The sequence below is a fragment of the Stomoxys calcitrans genome, chromosome 2 (assembly GCF_963082655.1).
Source record: "Stomoxys calcitrans chromosome 2, idStoCalc2.1, whole genome shotgun sequence".
NCBI lineage: Eukaryota > Metazoa > Arthropoda > Insecta > Diptera > Muscidae > Stomoxys > Stomoxys calcitrans.
In genome coordinates, this window is record NC_081553.1 from 88,861,743 (window position 1) to 88,884,236 (window position 22,494).

Sequence of the window (22,494 nt, forward strand, 5' to 3'; positions counted from 1 at the left end):
AGTAGCATAACCAAGACAAGAAGGCTCATTCCAATGATGACACAACAGATGCTGAAAGACCCTTCATTGTTTGTGGTGGCTAATTATGGGGAGAAGGAACTGCCTACCTGGGTCGACTTGATTATTTCTTTGCAAAAATTAATGTTCCATTAGGGTATTTAAGTCATAACAAATGGTTATTCGAAGCCACTCTGAGGGGCTGCCTATTTTGCTCGTTTTCTTGAAGCGATGGGTATTTTTTAATTGGAAATTTGCATATCAACACATGCTGTGTTTGGTAGTTACCTTGATTTATGTAAAACCAGGTATTTTAGCGATTTAAAAAGAATTATGACTATTGTACGTATTAAATATTCATTAAGCTGGTTGAGGTAAATCGCAAAAAATATTTAAGAATTTTTCCAGTATATCAGAGTTGACTTTAGTCAAAGAGAAACACAATATTCCAATTGCCACTGAAAATAAACCCTAAAGAAAGGACATAACTTAAGCTGAAAGTATTTTAAGGCGAAGTATGTTTTCAAATTAAATTTTAACAAAATTTTAAAGAATATTTCGAGAAAATTTTCTGTAAAAAAGGATATGTTAGGGTTCCCAGAATGTAGAGTTTAGAAAATTATAACAAAAATTGAAGAAATCTTATACATTTATATTCAGGGACGTAGCCAGCATTTTATTTTGGGGGAGGGCCCACCACATATTTTTTCAAAAATTGCTGAAATCCTTCTGTTACTGTGAAATTGGTAAAGATACCTCCATTTTTTTTTTAATTTGTGGTCTGTATATGGAAGCTATAAACTAATCTAATGTGACCTGATATGGCCCATTTCACTCCCCAACGACCTACTTCAATAAGAATTTTTTGTGCAAAATTTCGTTCGTACTACCACGTAGAGCAACATACTCCCATGCAATTCATGACTTGCAAAACCACGTTCCAATACCCCAGTCGGTCAAAAAAAGTATTTTATTTTTTTTTTTCTTTAAACCTATTTTATAAAATTCGGCATAAAAAATATGTATCTCACATTCAAAACAAGTTTTTTTTTTTATTTATTTAATTGGGACACTTATTACTGCAGTAATACCTATTTAGTTACAAGCTGAACCAGGCCTGCTCCGCTGTGCCTTCTTTTCCTTTATATGGAACATAATTACCTTTGAATATTTATTGTCGACAATTAAAGAACTTTTAGTGAAATACAGTGCTACGAAAATAGTGTACGTATATCACTTTAGTAACAGTTTCCAAAATAAATGCCTTTATCTGCATGCCATACGATCTTTATTAGTCCATGAATTCGCTCGGAGGGTTTAGGATCATTTAAGATTGGATGTTAGATGTTCCCCATTCTGAAAAGACTTTATTTGAGCCCAATTTTTTCATGCTGATTTTGGGAGTGGAAAGGCCCCCTAAAATGATGGTTAGTGAGTTAAGGGGTTGGTGTGGACCCTCAGAAACGTAGTCCCAAAAGTCGGTATCAATTTCGTGCTCTACTCCCAAATACCTTTAATTTGAGCCCCATATTGCCATGATTGGTAAATATCATTATTCGATTTTAGTGGTGGTTTGGGGGGTGGAAAGGTCCCCAGGACACTTTGGGCTGAAAAAAATATAAGCATCGTGCTCTACTCTCACATACCTTTCATTGGAATTTCATATTGCCATTGGTTTAAGAGGAGTTTAAACACTTTGCCCCAAAATCGTTTCTAATCTCAAATACCTGTATGTGGGGAGTTTTGGGGAAGAAGTAGACCCCCAGAAACTTTGTCCCAAAAGTGGATATCAATTTTGTTACCTACTCCCCAATACCTTTCATATTAACCCCACATTGCCGGTAAAGATGCATGGTCGGTAAAGATGCATGATTTTAGGGTGTTTTAGGGAGTGGGGTGGTCCCCCACGCACTTAACCCTGAAAACACATCAGCACCGTGCTCTACTCTCACATATCATTTATTTGAACCCCATATTGCCATTGGCACCAAAATTGGATATCAAATTCGTTCTGTATTCTCAATTACCTTAAATTTGAACCCCTAATTGCAAAATTCAGCAAATTTGTCAGGTTTGGGGTGTGGACCCTAAAACCTATCAACACCGAGATCTCTTGGAGCCAACATTTTTCATGATGAGCAAATACGTACTGTGGGGTTGTTATGGTGGTAGGACGTCCCCAAGACAATTGGTCCCGAATGTTGATATCAGGTTCGTGCTCGACTCCCAAATATCTTTCATTTAAACCCCATTTTTCTATAGTCTGCAAACATGCCCGATTTGGGAAGTGTTTTGGAAATGAGGCGGCCACTCAATGTTTTGTTCTACTCTAAAATATCTTTTATTTGATCCCCATTTTCAATTGTCACCAAATACGTCCTATTTTGGGTGGTGTTAGGGGGGTTGGTTTGCAACGTTGACACTTTTTCCCGATTGTTGATAGCAGATTGGCGCTCCACTCTTTCATTTGAGACCCATATTGCTATGGTAGTAAATTTGGCTTCTTTGGGGGGTGTTTTCGGAGAAGGGCGGTCACCCATACACTTGATCTCACATTTGGATATAAGATTCGTATTCTACGCTGAAATACCTTATATTGTCATGGGACTACAAAATTTATTTTAATTTAAAATATGGATAAGGGGGAGGTACCCTGCACCCACCCCACCCCCCATCCATTCAGATATCAATAAATTTGGTACCCTAATTTTAACACAGGATCATAATGCACCATCTGCGAAAGTTTCAAGAAAATCGGTTTAGCCGCTTTTGAGTCAATACGGAACAGACAAACAAACAAACACCAATTGATTTTTATATAAAGGGTGATTTATAGCTATTATCTTTTTGGCAAAACTAATTCAAAATGCTCACGCACATTCTGTGTTTTGTTTCACTGTCAAACATCTTCAGCGTGTTCTATAACCTAACCACGTTGTAATCGTCTTACAAACGAACAACGTTTGCAAATTATTGAATTTTATTATCAAAACGCTTGCTCAGATAAGAAAGTTTATCGCGCGCTTCTTCCATTCCATCGACCAAGCTCATTGTTTGCTCAATGAGTACGTTAATAAGCAGAATTGTCGATTTTGGAGTGAAAAGCCAAAGTTTTGTGCGGTTAATGGGCTGGTGGCATCATTGGACCGTACTTTTTCAAAGATGATGCGAATCGTAACTTAACTGTGAATGGTGAGCGCTACCGTGAGGTGATATCCAACTAGTTTTTTGCAAAAAATGCAGGAGCTTGACTTACATGACATGTGGTTTCAACACACAGCACTCATAACAATGGACTTATTGAGAGATGAGTTTGGTGAACATATTTCACGTTCCAGACCAGTCAATTGGCCGCCTAGATCGTACGATTTAACGCCTTTATACTATTTTTTGTAGAGCTATGTTTAAGCTCATGTCTTTACAGACAAGCCCGCTTCAATTGACGCATTGGAAGACAACATTGAAGCATTTATTCAGGAGTTACCGGCCGAAATATTAAGAAGAGTATGGCAAAATTGGACTAAGCGGATGGACCATTTGAGGCGCAATCGCGGTTAATATTGGCATGAAACAATCTTCGAATTCAAACATTAAATGATTTGGACCGTACTATCGATTCGAATAAAGATTTCATGCATTTTTCTGAATTTGATGTGTTTTTTTTTTAATTTTCTATAGCTTTTAAAAAATCAGCCTTATAAAAAAGTTTCATCATTAGGAAAATGATGTCGGTAGGCTAGAGGATGCGTGCAAGACTACCAACCATGAGACCATGAGTTCAATCCTCTGCAGCGTCAAATTTTTTAAAATGTTTTTAAGACTCATATAGAAGAGAGAGTGACAGAGAAAAGCCGAGAGCACAGTAAAAGGAACAAGACAAGCAGCGTGACCCGAACAAAGAAAATACAAACACCACACCGAAGCTGTGCGTGCAGCAAAGCACATGTAGTGGCTGGTTAAATGGTTTTTTGTCTTTCCTTTGGATATATTGTTGTTGTTGTTATATGCTGGCTTGCAAAGAGTGATTTTCAAAAACGAATTTGCACTATCGGTCGCTGAGATTCAAAATAAATTGTTGCAGAAAAATTAACAAATTTCATCGTATTTTTTCGACCAAAGTTGTTGTTTTTCAAAATCTTCTTTATCTGTGTATTAAAGTCGCGGCATAAGAATAAAAAATTTATGTTTGTTTGCTAAACCGATTTTCTTCTTTTTTTCACAGGTGGTGTAGAATAAGACACTCTATTTTTCGTTCGATACTTGAAGGGTTTAAGCACCTTCTTCCTTGCAAATGCAAATTAGCCCAAGAACATTCCATTAAGGACAAGGAGCAAACTTTTCACATATCAATGAGTGCTGTCCGATTCAAGTTTAAGCTCAATGAAAAGGCGCCTAATTCTTAAAGCAGATTCCAAACGGCGTGCCAAAGACATCGAAAGAGCTTTCGCTTTCGGGAGAAGTTTTTACATGGCATAGTAAGTCACTAATGGCGCCAGCACTAGGAATAGAGAATAAACACTTCTAAAAAAATTTTCTGATGTTCTCGCCAGAGGAACCCATGCGCTCAGCTCAATAGACGGAAATGATAACGTCTGAGGTACGGTGGCCTCCTCCTCCTTACTTAAAAAACGCCAGATTTAAATTTTGTCAAAAATAATTAAGTAATTCTGTGAAAAAAACACGAATTTGGTAAATAAGATGGGAAAAGGAATTTTGGGCGGTTTACCCCAACTCAAAAAAACTCAAACGGATTGGTTCTGCGATAATCTATTCGCAACCATCGTCGGACACTAGCAGATGGGTAAAATGTTATTTCCATATCCTTAACACACTATCTGAATCAGTTACCAGATTTCCTTCTTCGTCTCTGCCGGAAGATGTGCCTGTACCAAAGCCATCGGTTTTATGTTTGATTCTTGAATAGAATTTCCGAACTTCATTCTGACACCTGCACATCTCAATTGGCTCACACTCACGTCTTTCCATTTCCTTCTTCTTTCTGCGGTATAGAGGTTTCCTCTCTCTCCTTCCCTCCCGATACCTCTCCTTCATCTGATGCGTTGCTACTGATTGCAGAATTGCTCTGCATGCCGCATTTTAGGCTTCAGTAGCATCTCAACACTCTTGGTCGTGCCATCGGTTTCTTGGAGAAAGTTTCCGGTATCCAAGTACGGATTTAGCTACAGTTCTCATGGAGTTGGCAATGGTTTGCTACTGCGCCGTTTATCATCGGGACAGAGAGTGCTTTCATAAAGCAGGTGGGTCAGTCGAGTGGAATATGTCGTTCCCATCTAAACACAAGGGGCCTCGTTTTTAATGCCGAGTCTGAACAGCGTGCCGCATAGCGTCACCACTAGATAGAGAAGTTTAGCAAAGCAGGATATTTCAAAAATGTAGCCAGCATTTGTAAGGAAATAAGCACCGCTAAAAATTTCTCTGATGTTCCCGCCGGGATTTGAACCCTGGACTACGGCGTCATAGGCGGATCGTTCGTTTGTTTTTATGTTGACACGGACGCTGGACATTGAAAAGCTGCAAACAAAATAAAGGGTGATTTTTTGAGGTTAGGATTTTCATGCATTAGTATTTGACAGATCACGTGGGATTTCAGACATGGTGTCAAAGAGAAAGATGCTCAGTATGCTTTGACATTTCATCATGAATAGACTTACTAACGAGAAACGCTTGCAAATCATTGAATTTTATTACCAAAATCAGTGTTCGGTTCGAAATGTGTTCATTCACCGTTCAGCGATGAGGCTCATTTCTGGTTGAATGGCTACGTAAATAAGCAAAATTGCCGCATTTGGAGTGAAGAGCAACCAGAAGCCGTTCAAGAACTGCCCATGCATCCCGAAAAATGCACTGTATGGTGTGGTTTGTACGCTGGTGGAATCATTGGACCGTATTTTTTCAAAGATGCTGTTGGACGCAACGTTACGGTGAATGAACACATTTCGAACCGAACACTGATTTTGGTAATAAAATTCAATGATTTGCAAGCGTTGCTCGTTAGTAAGTCTATTCATGATGAAATGTCAAAGCATACTGAGCATCTTTCTCTTTGACAACATGTCTGAAATCCCACGTGATCTGTCAAATACTAATGCATGAAAATCCTAACCTCAAAAAAATCACCCTTTATTTTGTTTGCAGCTTTTCAATGTCCAGCGTCCGTGTCAACATAAAAACAAACGAACGATCCGCCTATGACGCCGTAGTCCAGGGTTCAAATCCCGGCGAGAACATCAGAGAAATTTTTAGCGGTGCTTATTTCCTTACAAATGCTGGCTACATTTTTGAAATATCCTGCTATGCTAAACTTCTCTATCAAGTGGTGACGCTATGCGGCACGCTGTTCAGACTCGGCATTAAAAACGAGGCCCCTTGTCATTGAGCTTAAACTTTTATTGGACTACACTCAATGATATGAGAGAAGTATCCCCTGTTTCTAAATGAAATGTTCATGGGAAATTTAGTATTTAGTAGCATATCATCAACATTCTTACCGCAACCATATAATAAGCAAAATTTTAATGGTTTCTGACTCACTTTTGATGCTCATAGTAGTTGCCTTAGCAGACCGATTTCCCCATTTAATGTTTGTCCACATAAAAAGCGTTTTAGTTACTTAATATCGGATATCAAAAGTACGGTCTGGTCGAACGTAATGCGTTTTTACGTGTTCTGTTTGCTTTAAAAACGTTTTCCCTCACAAATTGTTTCCATTATTTTTTATGCTCTTTCAGATAGGCTGCGTTCCCTTTGGTAATTATTTCGTATTTTTTTATAATTTCCTTTCAAAAATATAATTTAATTTATTTCCATTTCCAACCACATATTGTGGGGGTAACAACTGTTCCATCGACTGCAAATTAGACATTAATCAAATTTCACTTTTCTCATTTTTTTTTTTCATTCTTTCAGAAACGCCAAATAACACATCGATACGTAATATCAGGTAAGATGATCTAAAACATAATTTCCCCATTGCAAATAGGGTTTCGTGGTGTGGCAGAAAGCACACCTGCTTGTTGGCAACAAATCACAGAATGTTGTTGCCATATGTCCGACACCATCACCGCCGAGAACTTATTCTACATACATTCGTATCTCATCACATTTCAAAGTTGTGATAACGCATCTTTAGTCATTAATGTACTTTTTACACAAAACGAGGCCCCTTACCATCAGGGCAATTTAGACCACCTCTCCCGTTCTTTGCATATTGCTTCCAAAAATACCTATCCAGCTCTCCTTTTACCTCTGCCAGAAAGACGAATAAAATAAAGAACATTAAATTGATTTATGATTATTGCAAAAAAAAAAAGGGCGCAAAAAATTGAAGGGACTCAGACATGAAAACCGCGGGCACATTAAAAACGCTTTACGTTCACCAACAACTCAACGGCATCACAACCACACTGAGAGAAAGTGAATATATTTAATGTGGATTAGAAAATTTTTACAATAGAAAGTAGAGTCATAAGTTTTCATTGTATAACAGTTATCATTATGAGTTATCATTGTATAACAGTTATCATTATGAGTTATCATTGTAGTACAGTTAAAGAAAAATGTTATTCTATTGTACTGCAAAGAAGAGAAACTTTCGAAAACAGGTATTATTGAATGCCATAGCATTCCAAGTCGACTAATTGATGTTCAACCGTCTGTCTATCGACTATCACACTTATTTTAAACGATAAAAAGTATCTGTAGGGATCCATTCCTCCCATTAACCTGATATTTTGAATTATCTGCTATGTGGAATTCAACACTAGTAGTATGTATGGTCCAAATTCTTCCAAAACCTGATATAGCTTCACCTTAAACCCGTCCAGACTTTCGGACTTCCTGAGCCTGGACGTTAATTTTTTTCCCAGTGTGCCACACTGCAATACCTTTAACACACATTTTAATACCCCAAAACTCCTCTGCCTACTCCTCTCGCTTTGTGCAACAACTCTGATGGCTACAAATAGTCAACGTCAATTTAAACAGGAGACAAGTGTTTTCATGAAATTGTTAACGCCCCTGTTGGCGATATCATTTTTAATTTGTACAACAATTTATTTATTATTTTTATTGTGTCCCAACTCCCCTCCCTACGACTGCTTATGATGGCCTCGGCGGCAGTGATGGTTTGCTTGTGAAATTGATGTTTGCCATGGGGAGAAAAGAACCAACAACCACCAGCGCATTAACTAGTGGCTCCTTTTCAAGTCTGCCTCACTTCGGCGAACTTGCAACACTCCACACCTTTCACCCAAATAGGCCCACAATTTATGATGGTATATTACCTTGGAAAATGCTACAAATTAATTTGATCAACATTTTATTAAATATACCATGCGGGCCGTGTTAACATGGCCCTTCATCTCGCCCTGAGAACAGTAATGTTGTCGACACAGGTGCGCAGATGGCTGCGACTAGACAAAAGATCCTTTATTAGCCAGAAGCATTGGAGGTCATTGCTATACAACAGAGGCCAGAATTTATAGTTAAAATGAATAATGGCCACCTCAGTTGCTAAGGGATAGCGGTAATTAACAGTAGCGAGATTTAATTGCCTCATTGTTTAAGGCAAATTCTAAGCAACATCAAAATGATGGAATTCGTTTTTGTGAATGATTGGCCTTAGAATGCGATGTGGTTAGAAGCCGAAAAAATGTGAGCAAAGACGGAAAATTTTCCGAAAACAAAAATAAACTATTTAACGCGAGAAAAGTGTGGGTTGGGACGAATCTTTTATAACCCCCGCCATGGCACAATGGGACAAAATAGATTAGAAATTTGATGTGTCATGTGAAAAACCACATGTGCTTCACGAATCAACACTTCATCAACAAAAAATAGCAGTTTTGTGCGGTTTGCATGCCGGTGTCGTCATTGCACCATACTTCTTTGACGACGATGCCAACAAAGTTGCCACAAGCCACAGAGCATATGTTGCAATCGATTTATTGAAGAATAAGTTTGATGAGCATGTTATCTTATCACAGTCGCCTCACGCGTTCTATTTTACGCCTCTGGACTAATTACTTTGGGGCAACATTAAGTCATTGGTCTATACCAACAAACCGACGGCGCACAGTGGGAGAAAATCGAAAGAAACTAGCAAAAATATGCCGAGTAAGAACGGGTAGAGATATCTCTTTGAAATTTAAAATAGTTAGAGCTGATGTTTCAAAGAGATTGTGTGCAAAATTTCAAGACCCTGCGTTTTGGAAGGCCCCTAAATTTGGTCACCTCGGTATGTTGAAATATCAGACCATAAATGAAGATTTAGCAGCCCGAACAATTTTTCGAAATACCGAGGTGACCAATTTTAGGGGCTGACAAAAGGCGCCGGGACAACATAGGGCCTTGCATTTCAAATTTCAAAGAGATATCTCTACCTGTTTTCACACGGCATATTTTTCAATACTTTTTTCTAATTTTCTCCCACTATGCGACGTTGGTAGAGCTCGAAGCTAAAATTGGAGGGAAATAGCGACCGTTTTGACTAAAATGTGTGGCTGAGTCATCGAAAATTGGGTCCAATGTATATACAGATGCAAACGTGCCCACGTTGGCCATATGAACGTAGTCGAGTTCTATTTATAAATGTTTTGAATGTTCTTCAAGCCGATAATCAAGTTTTTGAACTTTATTAAATGGTTTGCGTGTTATTTAAAATAAAAGTTGTCAAGACCTTATTGGAAAACCCGATACTTTTAGGTCGAGATGGTTTGAATAGATTTTTCGCTGTATTGGGAAAATTATTAGCTGGCTTTATAAAGATATTACAATAGGTGCTTTGGTACGTTTAGCTACACCCTGAAACGGCTTCTATACCCATCATCCTAGAATGAGGAGTATACTAATCTAGTCATTTCATTTGTAACACCTCGAAATATAGATCTTAGACCCTGTAAAATAAAAATTCTAGATCGTCTTGGCATTCTGAGTCGATCTGGCCTTGTCCGTCTATCTAAACCCCGAAAGCGTTCGAACGAATAAATATCCGCTTGAAATTTGGCCCGACACTTCTTATCAATGTATTGGGTTGCCCAAAAAGCAATTGCGGATTTTTCATATAGTCGGCGTTGACAAATTTTAAGCAAATTTTAATCATCAATCGAATTGGATCGTCATGTAATTGAGCGTGAGATAGGAGAGAAGTTAAATATACCAAAATCAACCGTTCATTATCACACAAAAAGTCTTGGACTGGTGAAAAAGCTTGATATTTGTGTACCACATACATATATTGAAAGAAATTCATTTAACAAACCGAATCAACGCTTGTGATATGCACCTTAAACGCAATGAATTCGATCCGTTTTTAAAACGAATCATAACTGGAGATGAAAAATGGATTGTTTACAACAACGCTAATCGAAAACGATCATGGTCCAAGCATGGTGAACCAGCTCAAACCACTTCAAAGGCTGATATCCACCAAAAGAAGGTTATGCTGTCTGTTTGGTGGGATTGGAAGGGTGTGGTATATTTTGAGCTGCTTCCAAGGAACCAAACGATTAATTCGGATGTTTACTGTCAACAATTGGACAAATTGAATACAGCCATCAAGGAAAAGCGACCAGAATTGGTCAATCGTAAAGGTGTCATATTCCACCAGGACAACGCTAGACCGCACACATCTTTGGTCACTCGCCAAAAACTGAGTGAGCTTGGCAGGGAACTTTTGATGCATCCACCATATAGCCCTGACCTTTCACCATCAGACTACCATTTATTTCGATCTTTGCAGAACTCCTTAAATGGTAAAACTTTCGCCAATGATGAGGCTATAAAATCGCACTTGGTTCAGTTTTTTGCAGATAAAGGCCAGAAGTTCTATGAGCGTGGAATACTAAATTTGCCAGGAAGATGGCAAAAGGTTATCGAACAAAATGGCAATTATATATTTGATTAAAGTTCATTCTAAGTTTTATTAAAAATGCATTTACTTTCTTTTAAAAAATCCGCAATTACTTTTTGGGCAACCCAATAGATCGTTGGAGATTGCAAATGGACTATATTAGTTCATATTTAGATATGGCTGCTATATACACCGATCCTCGGATTTGGCTTCTTGAGCCCCTAGGATACTCTATTTGTGTCCTATGTGGCTGAAATTTGGCACAAAAACTAATGTTCTTACTTTTAACATTCGTGTTAAGTACGATTCGAGTCTGTCTATAAACTGATATAGCCCCCAAATAAACCGTTTCCCCGATTTGAGTTCTTTAGACCCTAGAAGCTAAAATTTGCATCCGATTTGAAATTTGGCACAAGGATTACTGCATTATAAAAGTCGGTTTATATACTGATATAACCCCCATACAAACCCATCCCCGGATTAGAATTCATGACAGCCAGCATCCGCGCCAAGTATGATCCGAATCGGTCCATATTCTGATAAACACCTCTTCAAATACCTATAAGCCAATATCACTTTTGAGACCATAAAAGCCGCAATCAATTGCCGATTTAATTGTTGCAAAATAATTCGAATACGAACCTTTTTTGAGTTCTATTGGGTCCCGATCGGGACAAAATAATTCAAATAAGAACTGAGTTAATACCCAGAAGAACAAGAAGTTCAGAGCTATTGGTCCTTCACCAATTCGTATTATTTAATTAATAAGCGCGTTTGTTACCTGCATTTAAGATCATGACATAAAGGCATCACAAAACTCTCCGTGTCCTGTCAAGGTAAGCGATACTTCAAATGGGATTGTCAGATTTGTCTGTACTCCCAAAAAGTCTTTATTTGAGTTCTATTGGTTCCCGATCGGAACATGCTCATACAGGGGGATCTTTGGGCGTTGGATGGCCCCAGATAATTGCCTCAATACTGGATATCGGATCGGAGTAACATATTGTATCTATCGGCCGCTTTTATGTTCTATTGGTATAACCTTGATCCCTAATATTATTATCAGACTCGTATTCTACTTTCAAAAACCGTACATTTACGTCCCATATTGTTCCGGTCCACATGTACTGAGGGTTCGACCCACATATACTGAGGGAGGTTGGGTGTGTCTCCTAAACTGTGCGTCCTAAAAGGAAATGAGCCCTAATTCGTGGCACCATCAAAAAATTAGAAAATCCATTAAAAATCGACATTTCAGTTTGTAAACTTTAAATGGGTGTGTATATAAAGCTGTGAGTCCTAAAAGTAAATGGGTCTCATTCGCGACTCAATCAAAAATTCAAAATTTCATCAAATATACATTAAAAACCCATATTTCACTTTGAAAACTAAATATTGCTGCAACTTGTGACACAATCAAAAAATGCAAACATGTAATTATTAAAAATCGTAATTTCAGTTTGAAAACTTGAAATGGGTGTCTTTTAAGCTAAGCGTCCTAGTGAGAAATCAAAAATCCTAGAAGGAAGTGGGCCTCCACTCGGGACACCATCAATAAATTAAAAAATTCATTTAAACCATATTTCAGCTTGAAAACTTAAAATGGCTGCAATGCCTAAATTATTCGTCCTAAAGCGAAATAGGAATAATTTAAAATGTCATCAAAAATTAACTAAAATCCCATCATTTAGTAAGAAAATTTAAATTTGCTGCATTTCTTAAATTATGCGTCTTAGAGCGAAATGGGCCCATATTCGTGACACAATCAAAAAATTCTAAAATATCGTAAAAAATCCATTAACAATCGAAAAAAAATTTAAATGAGTGTGTATCCTAAACCGTGCTTCCTAGAGGGATATAGGAATTCATTCCGGACTCCATTAGCAGATGCAAAATTTCATTGAAAATCCATTCAAAACAAATTTCATTCTGAAAACTTAAAAGATCTGTATGTCCTACTACACTAAACTACACGCCCTAAAAGGAAATGGATTTTCATTCGTGACCCCATCAAAACTTAAAAATTTCATCAGAAATCCATTTAAATTCCATATTTTACTTTGAAAACTTCAAATGACTGCATCGAATAAATAATGCGTCCTAAAGCGAAATGGGAATTAATTCGCGACACATCCAAAAAATTTAAATATCTCATCGAAAATCCATTAACAATCGGAATTTCAGTTTGAAAATATAGAATAGATGTATATCTTAAAGTATGCGTCCCAGAGGAAAATGACCCTTAATTCGTTACTCCATTAAAAAATTCAAAATTTCATCACACAATCAAAAAATTCAAACATGTTATTAAAAATCGAAATTACCGTTTGAAAACTTAAAATGGGATGTGTATCCTATACCTCCTCCACTCGGGACTCCATCAAAAAATTTAAAACTTCATGAAAAATCCATTAAAAATTCATATCTCAGTTTGAAAATTTAAAATGGCTGCATCGCCTTAACTGAGCGTCCTAGAGCGAAATCGGCCTTAATTTGTATCACCATCAAAAATTCAAAAATTTCATCCATTAAAATCGAATTCCAGTTCAAAAACTCAAAATGGTTGTATCTCCTTAATTAAACGTCTCAGTAGGAAATGGGCTTTAATTCCATCTGACTCCATCAAAAACTAAAACCTTTATCAAAAATCCTAATCATCGAAATTTAAAAATAGATTTCAGTTTGAAAATTAGAAATGGCTGTATCTCCTAAGCTATGCGTCCGATAGGAAAATGGCCCATTAAAAAATTCAACATTTCATCTAAACTCCATTAAAACTCGATATTTCAGTTTGAAAACTTAAAATGGCTATAACTTCTAAACTATGCGTCCTAGAAGAAAATATGCCTGAATTGGTGACTCCATCAATATATCCAAAATTTCAAAGTCCATTAAAATTCGATATTTCAGTTTGAAAACTTAAAATGGGATGTGTATCCTATACCTCCTCCACTCGGGACTCCATCAAAAAATTTAAAACTTCATGAAAAATCCATTAAAAATTCATATCTCAGTTTGAAAATTTAAAATGGCTGCATCGCCTTAACTGAGCGTCCTAGAGCGAAATCGGCCTTAATTTGTATCACCATCAAAAATTCAAAAATTTCATCCATTAAAATCGAATTCCAGTTCAAAAACTCAAAATGGTTGTATCTCCTTAATTAAACGTCTCAGTAGGAAATGGGCTTTAATTCCATCTGACTCCATCAAAAACTAAAACCTTTATCAAAAATCCTAATCATCGAAATTTAAAAATAGATTTCAGTTTGAAAATTAGAAATGGCTGTATCTCCTAAGCTATGCGTCCGATAGGAAAATGGCCCATTAAAAAATTCAACATTTCATCTAAACTCCATTAAAACTCGATATTTCAGTTTGAAAACTTAAAATGGCTATAACTTCTAAACTATGCGTCCTAGAAGAAAATATGCCTGAATTGGTGACTCCATCAATATATCCAAAATTTCAAAGTCCATTAAAATTCGATATTTCAGTTTGAAGATTTAAATTGACTGCAAGCCTAAACTGAGCGTCCTTTGTATCACCATCAAAAAATTCAAAAATTACATCGAAAATCCATTAAAAATCGAAATTCCTGGTTGAGAATGGTTGTATCTCCTTAACTATGCGTCCAGGGGAGTAATCGCAATTAATTCCTGACTCCATGAAAACACTCAAAAACTCTACTAAACATCGAAATTTAAAAATAAATTTGGGTTTGAAATGGCTGAGTCTCCTAAGCAATGCGTCCTAGAGGGAAATGTGCCTTAATTTGTTTCTCCTTCAAAAGATTCAATCTTTCACCTAAACTCGATCAAAACTCTATATTTCATTTTGAAGACTTAAAACAGCTGTATCTTCTATACTAAGCGTGCCAGAGTTAAATGTGCCTCAATTGGTGACTCCATCAAAAATTCACAATTTCATCTTAACTCCATTAATGCACGATATTTCAATTTGAAAACTTAAAATGAGATGCGTATCCTAAACTTAGAGGGAAATGGGCCTTAATTCCTGACTCCAATAAAAAAATTGAAAATTTCATCAAAAATCCATTAAAAGTCGAAATTTCAGTTTGAAAACTTAAAATTTGTTTATCTCCTTAACTACGCGTCCTAGAGGGAAATAGACCTTATTTCGTGATTCCATCAATAAATTCAATATCATCAAAAAATCATTAAAACTCGTTATTTCAATTTCGAAACTTAAAATGGCTATATCTCTTAAAATATGGGTAATGGACTCAGATTCGTATATTACTCTCAAATTTCATTTGAGTATCATGTTGAGCCTATCAGTCAACATGTGCTGTTAGGAATTCTTTTAGGGTAACCCACGCCGACCATTAGTCTTTAATAATAGCAGATTTGCACTCTACTGTCAACGACCTTTTACTTTATTCTATCACAATCGCCCCATACGTTCTGTTGGAGGGTTTTTAAGGGTGGACCCTTGCAACGAAAGTAATATATCAGATTCGTACCCTAGTTACAAAGACCTTTCATTTGATAGTCATGTTGTCCCAATCGGAGGACCTGTCCGCTAAGGTGAATTTTTTGGTGGAGCGTTCCGCCAGTAGGCATAACCCCAAAAATGTTTTACAAACACGTGTCTTATTTTCGCTTAAATTGGAGCACCGATCTATGATATCTGGCTTTTTTTGTAAATAAGGATAAGAGGGAGGACCGGCCTTCCATCTTATAATGATTGACAAATTGTTCATTTGGGAAGATATTTTGGCGGTGGAGCGGTCCCCAGACACTTGGGTCCAGAATTGTATATCGAATTTGCACCCTACCTCCATATCCCTTTCATCCGATAACAATATTGTCCCACTCGGTAGTCCATTTCTGTGAGTTTTGTGGTGTTCTTAAGTCTCAAGTAAATCATAAAATTCCGACAACTAAAAAAATCACATTAGAGGATCGGTTTATTAGGGTTAATGGGATTATTGTATTAGGGTTAATGGGGTTATTATTTATATTTTGATTGGGTGACTTTAAACGTTCGAAAGGTTTAGAGTTTTTGATTGGCAGATTGACTTCGTTTTATTGCCGCAGAACCTTATGGTAAACAAGCATATAGATACATACAGGGTGGTGTAAGAAACTGTAGCAAAACATACGTAGAGTTCAATAAACTGAAAACGTGAGGACGCAGCTGTAGTTGCAGGACAATTTTACGCCATTTTTTACGAAATGACCGCTATGTTAAATATAATAACATGCTATTGTTGTACCCACAACCTATTATTATACGAACATTCTATAGGCCCGGAGATGGAAGGTTAAAGAGATGGGAGGTCAGCAATTAATAAAAATCCTTCAGTTCTTATGATGTTTCCTAGGTCAAATAAGCTCGATATTTCCTAGTTCAAATATGCTCGACTCTTTCCCCTTTGGGATGAAAACTAACGTAAATTTTCTGATGATGTTTGACACCGATTAATGATTACCTTGTCCGACCTTGCTTTTTATATAATTTTTATACTAACCGCCAAAGGATGAGAAATTTCCATACCGTCATTCCGTTTGAAACAACGAAATATTATTTCGTACCCGGATCGTGGTGACTTGAAAATATTTAACTTTACTGACTCAAGCGGCGATTGCAATGAAAATATAAATTTTAGAGACCTCTCCACAGTCTTTTTAATTTAAATCTATAAATAAACTTATCACAAACTCTCTCTCTCTCTGTTTCCTATCAAAAAACAAAATTTTCAATTGATTTTTCCTTCAACTATGAAGGTACTATTGCAGCTAATGCCAGCCTCCTACAAAACCCAAAGCAATTTCCTAAACCACAGTAACAAATGTATCACCAAAGTCAACTTGGCATGAAAATGAGTTGGGGAGGGGTGGGGACGTAGCCATTTGACCCATCTAACAATTTCAAATGGCCATTCATACCGAGAATGATAAAACCAAATAACCGCACAGCACATAAATCTTAAATAAGAAGCTCACATTTAAGCAGACGGACAAACAAACATTTCTGCATACAAATGCATATGGCAGGCAGGCAAGCAGGCAGGATATTGCCCAGGCAGTACTATCTTGTGCAGCCTTAGCAGCTACCGCCCTCTAACACAACAACAAACAGACGTTCACAGAATCTCCTCATTCACATGTATGCGCTTATTAAATACAATGTATTTGATTTGAGAAGTTAAGAGAAATGGTAAAGAATGTTGGGGACATCAAAACTTGGGCTCCCTACCACCCCCTACTATGAATGAATGAAGGGCTTGATAGTTGAAGGAGTGAGTGTGAGAGAGGTGTATGTGTGGGTTGAAAGGCGTTGGGCAGAAAAACTATATTTTCACAAATTATGAGCATCTGTTTTGACGGACATATGCAATGAATGTGGGTGGTTATAATTGGTAACATGGCTGTTTGGTTGGTTGGCTGGCTACTCACAGATATGGCAATGAAGGCAAATACTAAATACACATATTCTCACTCACACACAGAATCTCATTAGAAAGCAAATTTATGGAAACAAACAAAAAAAAAACACAAACACACGAATAGATGTAAAGAGAGTTACCGAAGAGCGGCAATTTTTGTCAAAATTTCATATCTATAGGAACTTTTGTCATATCTATAGGAAATTTTGTCAAAATTTCATATCTATAGGAAATTTTGTCAAAATGTCATATCTATAGGAAATTTTGTCAAAATGTCATATCCATAGGAAATTTTGTCAAAATTTCATACCTATAGGAAATTTTGTCAAAATTTCACATCTATAGGAAATTTTGTCAAAATTTCATATCTATAGGAAATTTTGTCAAAATTTCATATCTATAGGAAATTTTGTCAAAATTTCATATTTATAGGAAATTTTGTCAAAATTTCATATCTATAGGAAATTTTGTCAAAATTTCATATCTATAGGAAATTTTGTCAAAATTTCATATCTATAGGAAATTTTGTCAAAATTTCATATCTATAGGAAATTTTGTCAAAATTTTATATCTATAGGAAATTTTGTCAAAATTTCATATATATTTTGTCAAAATTTCATATCTACAGGAAATTTTGTCAAAATTTCATATCTATAGGAAATTTTGTCAAAATTTCATATCTATAGGAAATTTTGTCAAAATTTCATATCTATAGGAAATTTTGTCAAAATTTCATATCTATAGGAAATTTTGTCAAAATTTCACATCTATAGGAAATTTTGTCAAAATTTCATATCTATAGGAAATTTTGTCAAAATTTCATATCTATAGGAAATTTTGTCATATCTATAGGAAATTTTGTCAAAATTTCATATTTATAGGAAATTTTGTCAAAATTTCATATCTATAGGAAATTTTGTCAAAATTTCATATCTATAGGAAATTTTGTCAAAATTTCATATCTATAGGAAATTTTGTCAAAATTTCATATCTATAGGAAATTTTGTCAAAATTTTATATCTATAGGAAATTTTGTCAAAATTTCATATATATTTTGTCAGCATCGTGGAGCATCGTGCTCCACTTTCAAATAAATTTCATATGAGTCCCATATTGGCATGATCGGTAAACAAGCTCTGTTTGAGGGTGGAGTGGACCCCAGGGTCGTCGTCCCAAAAATGAGTATCGATTTCGAACTTTACACCCAAATAGCTTTTATAAAAGTCACATATTGCAATAGTCGGTAAATACGTCCGATTCGGAAGGTACTTTGGGGTGGGGCGACCCCCATACACATGGCTCTTCAATTGGATATCAAATTTGTTTTTTTTTTTTTCTCTCAGACACCTTTCGTTTGAGCCCTGTATTGTCGTGATTGGTCTATATATCCATTTGACCGGTTTTGAGTGGCTTCCGAGGCACCCGAACCCAACAATAAAGTCCATTATTTGTTTTAGGTGACTGTAAGGGTGCAAACAAAATTCGTACGAATCGCATTACCAATCTCCGAGATCTGGTGTTTTTGAAAATTGGGTAATGAGAAGTGGGAAAGGGGAGGGATGGCACCTCCGACATTAAGACTCAAATATCGATATTAAATTTGTGCTTCACTCCCAAATCCCTTTAATTTGAGCCCCATATTGCCATGGTCGGTGAAGGTGAACCGTTTGCAGGGTGTTTTGAGGATGGGGCGCCCACCGGCACTTAGCCCTGAAAAAAAGATATCAAATTACCGTTGATTTGAGCTGCATATTGCTAAAGTCGGAAATGAAGTTCAGTTTAGGGGGTGCTTTAGGGCGTATCCCCAAACACTTGGCTCCACACTTGGATATCAGATTCGTTATCTTCTCTTAAATACCTTGAATTTGAGTCCCATATTGTCATAATGGGTCAATGAACCTATTTGACGTAATTTTAGAAGAAAAAGTGTCACCTAGACATGTACGCTAATTTTAATGCCATATTCGTAATCAACTCCCAAATGCCTTTCATTTGTGTCACTTATAGCCATGGTGGGCTAATGTGCCGCCCAATTGGGGGGTATTTGGGGGTGGGGCGACCTTTCAATACTTGGACTTAATTTTATATGCCATATTTGTAATCTACTGCCAAATACTTTTTAGTCGACATGAACGTCGAATATTTCTGCTCAGATAAGTTTTGGGGTTGGGTAGGCCCGCTGGGTACTTGAAGCCAAAATTTTGATACGATATTCATTTTCTGGTCTCTAGTACCTTTTATTTGATACCCATATGGATTTTAGGTGCTGTTTTTGGTGTATGGGGGAGGGTCCCCCCCCCCCCCCCCCTTCAATATTAAAAAATTATATACCCTATGTTTCTTTCCATACCAACCTAAAAATTTTAAGAAAATGGTTTTAGCCGTTTTTGAGTCAACGGAACAAACAAACAAACCAGTCCCATATACTCATTATTGGTTAATATGACCATTTGGGACTTTTTCGGGGGGTTGATGTGAACCCCCATACTTCAATCTGATTTTGTATGCCACATTAGTAATTTACTCCCGAATACCTTTCATTTGAGTCCCATATTAATATGAACGTTCAAGTCGTCTGCTTGAAGGAGTTTTGGGGTTAGGGCGACTTCCTGAGTATTTGGACCAAATTTTTTATACCATATTCGCATTCTACTCTTCAATACCTTTCATTTGATATCCATATTATCATATCGGTGCACTTTTGATTTTGGTTGATGTTTTTGGGGTAACGGGGGAGGGTCCGCCCCCTTCCGATATCTACAAATTATGAAGCCTATTCCTCCCTCCTGCCCATGTCCGCAATGTACTCCCGAATACTTGTCATTTGAGTTGCATATTTTCATGATCGTCCAATAAACCTATTCTAGGGGATTTTAGGGTTGGGGCGGCCCCCGAGTTACATTGACCCAATTTTTAATATGAAATTCGTACTCTCTTCCTAAATAACTTTCATTTGAGTCCCATATTGTCCCGAATCGATACATTTTTATTTTTGCTTAGTACTTTTGGGATAAGGGGGAGGGTCCGCCCGCTTCCGATATAAAAAAAAAATTATAAAGCCTATGTTTCCTTCCAGATCTGTGAAAATTTCAAGGTAATCGGTTCAGCCGTTTTTGAGTCTATACGGAGCAAACAAACAAAGCTCAACAGTTTAATTTTTAAATAAAAGATTTTTTTTTTGTAGTTTTTGTCAATGAAAAAAATTTTTTACTGTTCAAAAAAATTGTTGCTCGGACAAATTTTTTTCTACTGGCAACTCTCTCAAGCATGCCTCACACACACACACACATACACCCACTCGCAATAGTACGTTCATATGTAATATATTCCTTGGTATTTGAGTTGCATTAGAAATCCAATGCATTTCATTTAAGTTCCTTCTGTTCTCTGTCCCTTCTTGCATTTACTCACGTGTTCAGCATACAGGATACCAAATAAAACACACACATACACAATCACACACGAATGAGCAAACAAACAAACAAGCATAGAAAAAGCATAACTATGGGGACAAGTGCTCACTCATCCGCCTTTTCGTCCGTCCATCTGTGCAAAGAGAGTTTTTGGACTTTGTGCAGCAGGGCAGATATCAGAAATGAAATGGAAATCCAGCAAATTTACACAAACCAAACAGTCCAGTCAGGCATTTGAATTCAAGAATTCGAAAGGGGTTCTTGGAAATGTTAGTAGCTTTTCTTTTTTATTTTGCACTTCTATGTGAAAAACTGCTGCTTTTGCTTATAAGCAGCTCGTTTCATACAATTACCGGTTCCCGTATCAGATGACATAGTTTTCAGGGAAAGAGAATGAAAGAAGCAAAAATCTGTTTGGGGTCTAAAACGAGTTCATTCGAAGAGGGTCTGAAAACAAAGCCTTAAGGATTGCGGCAGATTAATTTACCAACGTATGGCATTGACAGAATTTAGGGAGAGGCTAGTTCGAAGGTACACATACATATACAATACTATGTTAAATGTATGTATGTGTCTTAGAGAAACTTTCGAAAACAACGATGTAAATATCATTTCAATGAAATGTTGCATAAAGTTCAGATTTCGTCTAATTATGCGGAAAAAAATAAAATTTTAAAAACTTTAGATTTGTTATGAAATTCAAATTTGGCTAAATTATCAATGAAAATCATATTCATCAGGTATAAAATACAAATTATAAAAAAGGAAAAAGGGGGTTTGGACCGTCCCTCTAAATCCAATTTTCAAAAACACCAGATTTCGAGGCGGATGCACCGATTTAAGCAAAATTTTGTATGCCGTATTATGGTAACCCAGAAACACAAAATTGTTATACAAATTTGGGGTTAAGTAACCCGGGGGGACGCCCTATCCCAAAACCCAACTGAACGGACATGTTTACCGATTGGGGCAATATGGGTATCAAATGAAAGGTATTTAAGAGTAGAATACGAACTTGGCATAAAAATGTCACCTTAAGTGTCGGGAGTCCCCCACCGCCAAAAACACCACCCAACAGGACACTTTCATCGCTTTCACCAATATGGGTATCAAATGAAAGGTATTTAAAAGTAGAGTATAAATCTGACATAAAAATTTATGCCATGATGTCTTAGGGGCCTCGACTGGAACAATAGGGGAGTCAAATGATAGGTATTTGGGAGCTAAATACGAATATGGTATTAAAAATTGGGTTCAAGTATCAAGTATCTTTGGGCCGTACCAGGCCAAAAAACCGCCCAAAATCAAAAGTGGGACAATATGGGACTCAAATAAATGATATTTAGAAGTAGAGTATGAATATGATATTTAAAATTGGGTACAAGAATCTAGGGAGCCGTCCCAAGTCTAAAACCGCCCTAAAAGTACCGACAGAAATCAAAGTGGACCGATTGGGACAATATGGGACTCAAATTAATGGTTTTCGAGAGTAGAATACGAATATGGTGTCAAGAATTGCATCCATATACCTAGGGCGTCGCCTAAGGGGGGTACCAGCACCCCCAAACAGGACTTATTTCCTGATGTGGCAGTATAGGGCTCAGATAAAATTAGACAGTGAAAGAAGGCGCAGCGGAGCGGGCCTTGTCCAGCTAGTTTTTTATAGAAATGATATGTTAACAAAATTTCCTATTGTAATGAAATGTTGACAAAATTTCTGATCAAAACTCAACTTGACAAAATATCAAAAGGGGAGTAGTGTTTCCCAAACATCCCATTATGGAAAACTAACTGAGAAACTA

General features: G+C 36.8%; 1 protein-coding gene across 1 annotated transcript in view; it reads left to right on the forward strand.

Moving 5' to 3' along the window:
- Positions 1–22,494, forward strand: part of LOC106080532 (serine-rich adhesin for platelets) — a 556,280-nt gene that overhangs the window by 115,746 nt on the left and 418,040 nt on the right. The window contains exon 2 of the mRNA XM_059361863.1: positions 6,925–6,958. The gene's annotated coding sequence lies outside the window, so the exon portion shown is untranslated. The remainder of the gene's footprint in view (positions 1–6,924; positions 6,959–22,494) is intronic.